This window comes from Oryx dammah, unplaced genomic scaffold, assembly GCF_014754425.2.
Source record: "Oryx dammah isolate SB20612 unplaced genomic scaffold, SCBI_Odam_1.1 HiC_scaffold_11209, whole genome shotgun sequence".
Taxonomy (NCBI): domain Eukaryota; kingdom Metazoa; phylum Chordata; class Mammalia; order Artiodactyla; family Bovidae; genus Oryx; species Oryx dammah.
The window spans coordinates 2,402,256-2,412,696 of record NW_024080602.1 but is presented as its reverse complement, the minus strand read 5'-3'; the positions used below and the strand labels follow the sequence as shown (position 1 = coordinate 2,412,696).

Below are 10,441 nucleotides of genomic sequence, written 5' to 3'. Positions count from 1 at the left end.
CTAACACCAGCACCTGTGCTATTCGCCGTTTGCTGTAGCTTTCTCCCAGGTGGGCCTCTCCCTCCACCCCTCTTCTGGCCAGAGTAGCATGAGAAATTCATGAACCGTGCCTTGGGGAGGCTAGTGTCCTCCTTCTTTGCTCCCTCCTCCAGGGCCCTGGCTCAGCCCCGATAACTGGACAGCCAGACGCTTCGACTTTGCCCTGCTGGTTGTCTCTTTTCAGATATTTGCTGTCCCCAGCTCAGCTGTCATGCCTTTGAGGGCAGGCACAGCATCTCTGCAGAGGCTTTTTCCATGATGGACATGTACTTTAGAATTGTAAGAGGACCTTTCTTGACAGCGACATTTTTTTTTTTTAATTGAAGGATAATTGCTTTACAGGATTTTGTTGTTTTCTGTCAAACCTCAACCTGAATCAGCCATCAGTTCAGTTCAGTCGCTCAGTCGTGTCCGACTCTGCGACCCCGTGAATCGCAGCATATCCGCTTCCTTTTGAACCTCCCTCCCATCTCCCTCCCCATTCCACCCCTCTAGATTGATACAGAGGCCCTGTTTGTGTTTCCTGAGCCACACAGCAAATTCCCGTTGGCTATCCATTTTACATGCAGTAATGTAAGTTTCCATGTTACTCTTTCCATACATCTCACCCTCTCCTCCCCTCTCCCCATGTCCATAAGTCTATTCTCTATGTCTGTTTCTCCACTGCTGCCCTGAAAATAAATTCTTCTGTGTCATTTTTATAGATTCCATATATATGCATTATAATACAATATTTATCTTTCTCTTTCTGACTTACTTTACTCTGTATAATACTTTCTAGGTTCATCCACCTCATTAGAACTGACTCAAAGGTGTTCCTTTTTATGGCTGAGTAATATTCCATTGTGTAATATTCCATTGTGTACACAGCTTCTTTATCTATTCATCAGTCAATGGGCATCCAGGTTGCTTCCATGTTCTAGCTATTGTAAATAGTGCTGCAGTGAACAATGGGATACATGTGTCTTTTTCAATTTTGGTTTCCTCAGGGTATATGCCTAGGAGTGGGATTGCTGGGTCGTATGGTGGTTTTATTCCTAGTTTTTTAAGGAATTTCCATAGCATCTTCCAAAGTGGCTGTATCAGCTTACATTCCTACCAAGAGTGGAAGAGCATGTCCTTTTATCCACACCCTCTCCAGCATTTATTGTTTGTAGACTTTTTGATGGTGGCCATTCTGACCAGTGTGAGGTGATAGCTCATTGTAGTTTTGATTTGCATTTCTCTAATAATGAGCATCGTTGAACATCTTTTCATGTGTTCGTTAGCCGTTTGTATGTCTTCTTTGGAGAAATGTCTGTTTAGGTCTTTTTCCCACTTTTTGATTGGGTTGTTTGTTTTTCTGGTATCGACTTGTATGAGCTGCTTGTATATTTTGGAAATCAATCCTTTGTCAGTTGTTTCCTTTGCTATTATTTTCTCCCATTCTGAGGGTTGTATTCTCACCTTGCTTATAGTTTCCTTTGCTTGACAGCAACATTTTACTGTTGTGTTTTCTATTAACCTGACTGTGGTAGGCTTTCTGGCCAGCATCCCTCCTCTTATTCCTAGCATTTGGTTCAGCTGCAAAGGAGGGGGATGATGAAGTTGTAAGTGGAGTCCATCAGAGTGGTAAATTTTTAAAGATTGAGAATATTGTGTGTGGGCAAGGATGGGGGAATGGATATGCATATGCTGTGGGTGAAGCCTCTTTAGAAGGCAAATCATCAGTAAACAACAGTGGCTTAAAATAGAACTTTTATTTTTCTTTCATACAAAAATCTAAGCTGGCAGGATGTCCTGAGAAGAAGGGTAGCTTGGCTCCTTGAGGTTATCTAGAGGCCCAGAGTCTTTCTATACATCATTCCACCATCCCCAAATGTACCGTCTTCATCGCCTGGTGGAAGCTGGCTCCCACCACCACCACATCTGCTCTCCAAGCAGCATTCTCAACAGGGAAAGAGGAAATAGGCCAATGGCTACTTTCAAAAGCATGACTCAGAAATCTCACACTGGCCAGAAGTTAGTTACCTGTCTCCCTTGTCTGTAGCAAGGGAACGTGGGGAACACCTTCTCAAGCTGTGCCTAGATAAAACTAGGGAGATTCATTGCTAAAACGAATAGCAGAGCAAATATTTGTCAGGCAGCTTTAGACACATAGAGGAATTATCAAAATTAAAAGTGAACATGTCACTTGATCCAGCAATTCTAGTTCAGAAAATCTATTATAAGGATGTATTCACACAAGTACATAAAGGTGATATAAAAGGGTAGTACTGATGGCTTTCAAACAAGTTGGCACACTCTTTGACACTCCTCCCTTCAAAATGGCTGGACCCAGTGACTGACGTCTAATGAACAGAATGAGGCAGAGATGACAATGTGTGACTTAGGAGACTAAGTCTTAAAGTGCTTTGCTGCTTCTGTTCTCTCTTGAATAACTCACTCTGGGGGAAACCTGCTGCCATGCTGTGAGGACCTGCAATCAGCCTCGTGGAGAGGGCCACTTAGGGAGCTGGGAATTAGGGCTCTCCACCATCAGACAGCCAGCAGCGCACTCCAGTATTCTTGTCTGATGAAGAATCCCATGGACAGAGGAGCCTGGCAGACTACAGCCCATAGTGTCATGGAGAGTCAGACACAACATGCTAAGTACCTTAACATGGCATGGCACCATCAGACATCACCCACTTGCCAGCCTTGGAGGGAGTCAACCCTCCAGCACAGTCAAACCTCAGTGACTGTAGCCCCAGCCAACATTCTGACTGCAGCCCAGTGAAAACCACAAAGCCAGAAGCCATCCAGCCAAGCAGCTCCCAAATTCCTGTCTGGCAAAAACTGCGAGCCATGTTGAATATTTATTATAGTTCTAAGTCACAAAATTTTGGGGTGATGTGTTAGGCAGCAATAATATTGCTTCCTTGTTTGTAGTAGCAAAAACCAGAAATACCAGAAATAATGATGAGAGGTTAGGGAGGGTGCTGTCTCCTAGGGGGTGGGTCTGGGCTCCCCATGTGCACCTCTTCTGGCACACTGTTGTGTATATGCATTGTGTACCCAAAGTGCCTTTCTGGACACATAGTACACACAGCTGTATATATATATTGTATACACAAAGTGCCTTTGTGGACACACATACACAGTTTTTATATAGGTGCTGCCCCTTGGGCTGATTCAATCAGCTGCTAGGTCACGTGGCTCCTATTGTTAAATCAGTCCCCATAAACAGGTGACCCTCACTGATTTGATCAACATGCTGGTGTCCTGTGACACCTACATATTAAACCAGCCCCTAAACATGTGACTCCCATTGATTAAATCAGCTCCATTAAATATCCTGACCCCCACTAAATCAATCATCCTTCTTAAATCTTCTGGCATCTATTTTACCAATCAAACTCCTTAGGTTTCCTGACCTCCATTAAATCCATCTGCTTTCTTAACTCTCTAGACACCCATTAAGTCATTCTACTTTCTTAATTCTCCTGTACCCCATTAAGTCAATGGATCTTCTTTTTTTAAAGATTTCCAAAATAACAAAACATTTGAGATTTGAGACTAATGGGAAACTTTAAGTAATGGGAATTGGACTCTCATCGGGGTCTTCTGGGAAATCAGAAGCACCACCCTCTTCTGCAGCTCAATGTTTCTCCAGTTTAATAATCAATTCTTTCTCTGGACGCCATTGGTCTGCTGGTCACAGACATGGCAGCGAGGGGTGGTGTGAAAAAGCTGCAGTGCACAGAGCTCACAGAAATAATGCCTGCACTTGGTGATAACTGGGTTTTGGAAGGTCTAGTGACAGAGGAAACTCTTGAATGGTATTTCCTTCCGGTCGCTTCCCACTTCGTAGTTTTCGTCCTCTTAGACGCCACAGGGATGCTCATCAAGTTCGTGTTCGATCTGCCACCCATGCTTGTGATCTGAACGGTCATGGAATTTGCAGCGGTCTGCGAAGCCACAAAAACCAATCTCCTCATACTTCTTACAAATGTTGAGCTGGTAATCCCAGCACATGGAGATGCTGGGTAGCTCAGATGGGGCCCTTCCTCACTATTCCGGAGAAAACAGTGCCCATAGACGTATCCTTGGGCTTCATGTATTTCTGACAATTATTGATTATTAGATCTTATTAGATCTAATGATTATTAGATCAAACCACCCAAGAGATCATCTTCCTTGCCCCTCAGCTCCTCCTGGATCTTCTGACTGCGCTCAAAGATGGTTTGTGCGTCATGCTCCTTCTCCGGGTCTAGCGTGGACAGCTGCTGCTGCTGGTGGTGCTAAGTCGCTACAGTCATGTCCGACTCTGTGCGACCCCATAGACAGCAGCCCACCAGGCTCCCCCGTCCCTGGGATTCTCCAGGTAAGAAGGCTGCTGTGGGTTGCCATTTCCTTCTCCAATGCGTGAAAGTGAAAAGTGAAAGGGAAGTCACTCAGTCGTGTCTGACTCTGTGTGACCCCATAGATGGAAGCCCACCAGGCTCTTCCATCCAGGGGATTTTCCAGGCAAGAGTACTGGAGTGGGGTGCCATAGCAGTGGCCCCCATATCCTCTGGCCCTATAGGTTTCGCCGAGCGAGTGGACTTATAGACCACGCCTAGACACTTGGGCTCGCTCTCCTCCTCCTTGCTACTCTTGTCACCATATGCCACCTCTGTCTGCCACTGCCAGGGGCCTTCTGTATCATGGGATTGCGGGGAGCTTGCTTCTTTTCCGGGCGGATCACAGTGTTCCCTTCCTCACTGCAGCTGTTCCCTCTCGACTCTTGGTTGCAGATGGGGCGTTTCCTGCATCCTGCAGCCACTTTTTGCCCAGGCATTTTGAAAAGAAAGTCTTTTTCACAACTGGTTTGTCCTCTTTCCTGGGGAAAGTTGCTCTGCCATTTTCAGAGTCTCGAGCTCCGGATCGGCTGTGGCCTGCTGGGTGGCGTGGGCCTGCTCATCCCTGCGCTGTGCTCAACTGTGAATTCGTGCAAAATCTCAGTGGCAGGTGTTCTTAGTCTCCTGAACAACCTTAAAAAAAAGAAAAAAGCCCCTTCAATCATGTGACTGCCTTTGATTCAATCAATCCCCTTAAATCAGCCTGGGGGGCTCTCCTTCTTCAGGGCTGCTTGGGTAGAGTAGAGTTGATGAATAATATCATGTTAGTTTCAGGTGTATGCAAAGTGATTCAGTAATACTTACACATGTATCTATTCTTTTTGAAATTCTTTTCCCATTTAGGTTTTTACAGAATACTGAGCAGGGTTCGTAGGTCCTTGGAGGTTATCTATTTTGTTTTAGTGTTTGTTTTGGTTATCTATTTTAAATATTGTGGTTCGTGTACGTCAGTCCCGGTCTCCCAATTTATCTTTCCCCTTTGGTTAACCCTTGGTAACCATAGGTTTGCTTTCTAAGTCTCTGAGTCTGTTTTATGAATTAGGTTTACTTTTATGATTTTGATAGCTCACAGTGAACAGGATCGGATTCCTGATGTCCGAAGAAGAAAACTTAGCTTCTGGATCAGGGACCAGGCTTGACCACTCAGGGCTCTGGTATGGCAGAAGTTTTATTACAGTGAAAAAGGACAGAGAATGCTTCTGACAGACATCGGAAGGGGGCAGAGAGTGCACCCCTCGCTAGTCTTAGCGAGGCCTCATATACTTTGACCAGACCCACTCCCACAATATGCATCTTAAATTAACAAGATTAGGATCAACAATAGGAAGATCTTACCAGACCCTATTTGGAACAACAGACTGGTTCCAAATAGGGAAAGGAGTACGTCAAGCCTGTATATTGTCACCCTGCTCATTTAACTTCTATGCAGAGTACATCATTAGAAACGCTGGGCTGGAATATTCACAAGCTAGAATCAAGATTGCCGGGAGAAATACCAATAACCTCAGATATGCAGATGACACCACCCTTATGGCAAAAAGTGAAGAAGAACTAAAGAGCCTCTTGATGAAAGTGAAAGGAGACAGTGAAAACTGAGCGACTGAACTGAACTGAGAAGTTTCTCATGAAGGAGAAACATGTCCTCAAGCAGGATACATTGTTTTTATATAATCCTTCAGTTTCAGTTCAGTCGCTCAGTCGTGTCCGACTCTTTGCGACCCCATGAATCGCAGCACGCCAGGCCTCCCTGTCCATCACCATCTCCTGGAGTTCACTCAGACTCACATCCATCGAGTCAGTGATGCCATCCAGCCATCTCATCCTCTGTCATCCCCTTCTCCTCCTGCCCCCAATCCCTCCCAGCATCAGAGTCTTTTCCAGTGAGTCAACTCTTCGCATGAGGTGGCCAAAGTACTGGAGCTTCAGCTTTAGCATCATTCCTTCCAAAGAAATCCCAGGGCTGATCTCCTTCAGAATGGACTGGTTGGATCTCCTTGCAGTCCAAGGGACTCTCAAGAGTCTTCTCCAACACCACAGTTCAAAAGCATCAATTCTTCGGCGTTCAGCTTTCTTCACAGTCCAACTCTCACATCCATACATGACTACTGGGAAAACCATAGCCTTGACTAGACGGACGTTTGTTGGCAAAGTAATGTCTCTGCTTTTCAAAATGCTATCTAGGTTGGTCATAACTTTCCTTCCAAGAAGTAAGCGTCTTTTAATTTCATGGCTGCAGTCACCATCTGCAGTGATTTTAGAGCCCCCCAAAATAAAGTCTGTCACTGTTTCCACTGTTTCCCCATCTATTTCCCATAAGGTGATGAGACCAGATGCCATGATCTTCGTTTTCTGAATGTTTAGCTTTAAGCCAACTTTTCACTCTCCTCTTTCACTTTCATCAAGAGGCTTTTTAGTTCCTCTTCACTTTCTGCCATAAGGGTGGTGTCATCTGCATATCTGAGGTTATTGATATTTCTCCTGGCAATCTTGATTCCAGCTTGTGCTTCTTCCAGCCCAGCGTTTCTGATGATGTACTCTGCATCTAAGTTAAATAAACAGGGTGTCAGGATATAGTCCTTAGCACAGAGTTTAAGCTGAGATGTTTTTTTGTGTAAACATCAGCTCTGGACTTAAAGAGAAAAATGTTTTATGTGACTGAGACTAAGGAATGTAAAAAAAAAATTTATCCTTTTTCTCCTCGTTCAAAACTCCAGACCCTTATCTCCTCCTTGAAAGCCCCAGACCTATTTCTCCTTCTAGGGGACCCCAGACTTCGTATCAATCTATCTAAGAATTGACTCTCTCAGTTTTTTGATTCCCCATATTCTCCATATAAGTGATATTATATGATATATGTCTTTCTCTGTCTAACTTACTTCACTCAGTATGCTAATTTCCAGGCCCATCTTTGTAATGGCTGAGTAATAGTCCATTTTATATTGTACCACATCTTCTTTATCCATTCATCTTAATGGACGTTTAGGTGCTTTCCATGTCTTGGATATTGTGAACGGTGCTGCAATGAACTTTGGCGTGCCTGTATCCTGTGAATCATGGTTTTCTCTGGATATATGCCCAGGAGTGGGACTCTTGCATCCTATGATAGCTCTACTTTTAGTTTATTAAGGAAGCTCCATACTGTTTTCCACAGTGGCTCTACCAATTTACATTCCACCAACAGTGTAGGAAGGTTCCCTTTTCTCCACACCCTCGCCAGCATTTACTGTTTGTAGACTATTTGATGATGGCCCTTCTGACAGGTGTGAGGTGATATCCCTTTGTAGTTTTGACTTCCATTTCTCTAATTAGTGATGTTGAGCATCATTTCATGTGCTTCTTGGCCATCTGTATATTTCTTTGGACATATGTCTTTATATCTTCTCCCTATTTTTGATTAGGTTGTTTGTTTTTTTGATATTGAGCTGCATGAGCTGTTAGTAAATTTTGGAGATTAATTCCTTGTTGGTCAAATCATTTGCAAATATTATCTCCCATTCTGTGGGTTGTGTTTTTGTTTTGTTCTAGATTTTCTTTGATGTGCAAAAGCTTTTCAGTTTAATTAGGTCCCAATTGTTTTTTTGTTGTTATTTCCATTACTGTAGGAGAGTAAAAAGCCTCTTGATGAAAGTGAAAGAGAAGAGTGAAAAAGTTGGCTTAAAGCTCAACATTCAGAAAACGAAGATCATGGCATCTGGTCCCATCACTTCACGGCAAATAGATGGGGAAACAGTGGAAACAGTGTCAGACTTTATCTTTTTGGGCTCCAAAATCACTGCAGATGGTGACTGCAGCCATGAAATTAAAAGACATTTACTCCTTAGAAGGAAAGTTATGACCAACCTAGATAGCATTTGAAAAGCAGAGACATTACTTTGCCAACAGAAGTCCGTCTAATCAAGGCTATGGTTTTTCCAGTGGTCATGTATGGATGTGAGAGTTGGACTGTGAAGAAAGCTGAGTGCCAAAGAATTGATGCTTTTGAATGGTGGTGTTGGAGAAGATTCTTGAGAGTCCCTTGGACTGCAAGGAGATCCAACCAGTTCATTCTAAAGGAGATCAGTCCTGGATGTTCATTGGAAGGACTGATGCTAAAGCTGAAACTCCAGTACTTTGGCCACCTCACGCGAAGAGTTGACTCATTGGAAAAGACTCTGATGCTGGGAGGGATTGGGGGCAGGAGGAGAAGGGGACGACAGAGGATGAGATGGCTGGATGGCATTACCAACTCAATGGACATGAGTTTGAGTGAACTCCAGGAGATGGTGATGGACAGGGAGGCCTGGCGTGCTGTGATTCATGGGGTTGCAAAGAGTCGGACACAACTGAGCGACTGAACTGAACTGAACTGAGAAGAGTAAAAATGTTGCTGCTATTTATGTCAGAGTGCTCTGTCTGTGTTTTCCTCTAAGAGTTTTATAGTGTCATGTCTTACATTTAGGTGTTTAATCCATTTTGAGTTTGCTTTTTGTGAGTGGAGGGACTTCTCTGGTGGCTCAGACAGTAAAGCGTCTGCCTGCAATGCAGGAGACAAGGGTTCGATCCCTGGGTTGGGAAGATCCCCTGGAGAAGGAAATGGTAACCCACTCCAGTACTCTTGCCCGGCAAATTACATGGACAGAGGAGCCTTGCAGGCTACAGTCCATGGGGTCGCAAAGAGTTGGACATGACTGAATGATTTCACTTCACTTTTTGTGAGTGGTGTAAGATAGTAGTCCAATTTCATTGCTCTATATGTTTTTATCCAGGTGTTCTCAATACCATTTATTGGAGAAACTGTCTTATCCACATTGGATGCTTTTGGCTCCCTTGTCAAATACTAGTTGAGCATGGAAGCTGGGGTTAATTTTGGGCTCTGTTCTTAGTATATGTGTCTGTTTTTGTGCCAGTACTCGACTGTTTTTATTAATGTAGCTTTGTAGTACAGTTTGAAATCAGGAAGTGTGTGAGTGAGTGAAAGTTGCTCAGTCATGTCTGACTGTTTGTGACCCCATGGGCTATACAGTCCATGGAATTCTCCAGGCCAGAATACTGGAGTGGGTAGCTGTTCCCTTCTCCAGGGAATCTTCCCAACCCAGGGATCCAACCCAGGTCTCCCGCACTGCAGGCAGATTCTTTACCAGCTGAGCCATAAGGAAAGACTGGAAGTGTGTGATACCTCCAGCTTTGTTCTTTTTTCTCAGCATTACTTTGGCTATTTGGGGTCATTTGTGGTTCACTATAAATGTTAGGATTTTTTTCTATTTCTGTAGAGAATACTATTGATATTTTGATGGAGACTGCTTTGAATCTATAGCCATTTTAGTAATATTAATTCTTCTGATCCATGAGTACAGATATTTTTTCTATTTATTGTGTCTTTTATTTTTTTTTCAGTAGTCTTACAGTTTTGCTTGTGCAGATCTTTCACTTCCTTGGTTAAATTTTTTCCTAACTATTTTATCATTTTGATGCTATTGTGAAAGGGATATTTTTATTTCTTTTCATATATTTTATCCTTAGTGAAGAGACATAAAACTGACTTCTGCTTATTGATGTTGTATGGTGCAACTTTACTGGCATCATTGATTAGTTTTAACAGTTGTTTTGGTAGAGTCTTTGGGATTATCTATATACAAGATCATATCACCTGCCTTTCTGTATAAGTAATACTTACTGAAAGGGTAAGTTTTACTTATTCTTCCCAATTTATATGGCTGTTATTTATTTGTCTTAGTTAATTACTCTAGCAGGGCTTCCAATACTATATTGAGTAAGAATGGTGAAAATGGACATCCTTATCTTATTCCTGATCTTAGAAGGAAAACTTTCAATCTTTCTCCATTGAGTATGATGCTAGCTATGCATTTGTTATATATGACCTTTATTATGTTTAGTTATATTCCCTATGTACCCAATCTGCTAAGGGTTTTTATCATGAAAGGATGTTGTATTTTGTCACGTGGTTTTCCTGCATCTGTTGAGATGATCATGTGATAAAATATTTTGTTTCATTACTATGTGTTACATTTATTGATATGCGTATGTTGAACCATCCTTGCATA

At 42.9% G+C, this 10,441-nt stretch overlaps 1 pseudogene; it reads right to left on the bottom strand.

Moving 5' to 3' along the window:
- Nucleotides 1-3,589: 3,589 nt before the first annotated feature.
- On the bottom strand, nucleotides 3,590-4,904 carry LOC120860869 (annotated as a pseudogene).
- Between the last annotated feature and the right edge of the window lie 5,537 nt (nucleotides 4,905-10,441).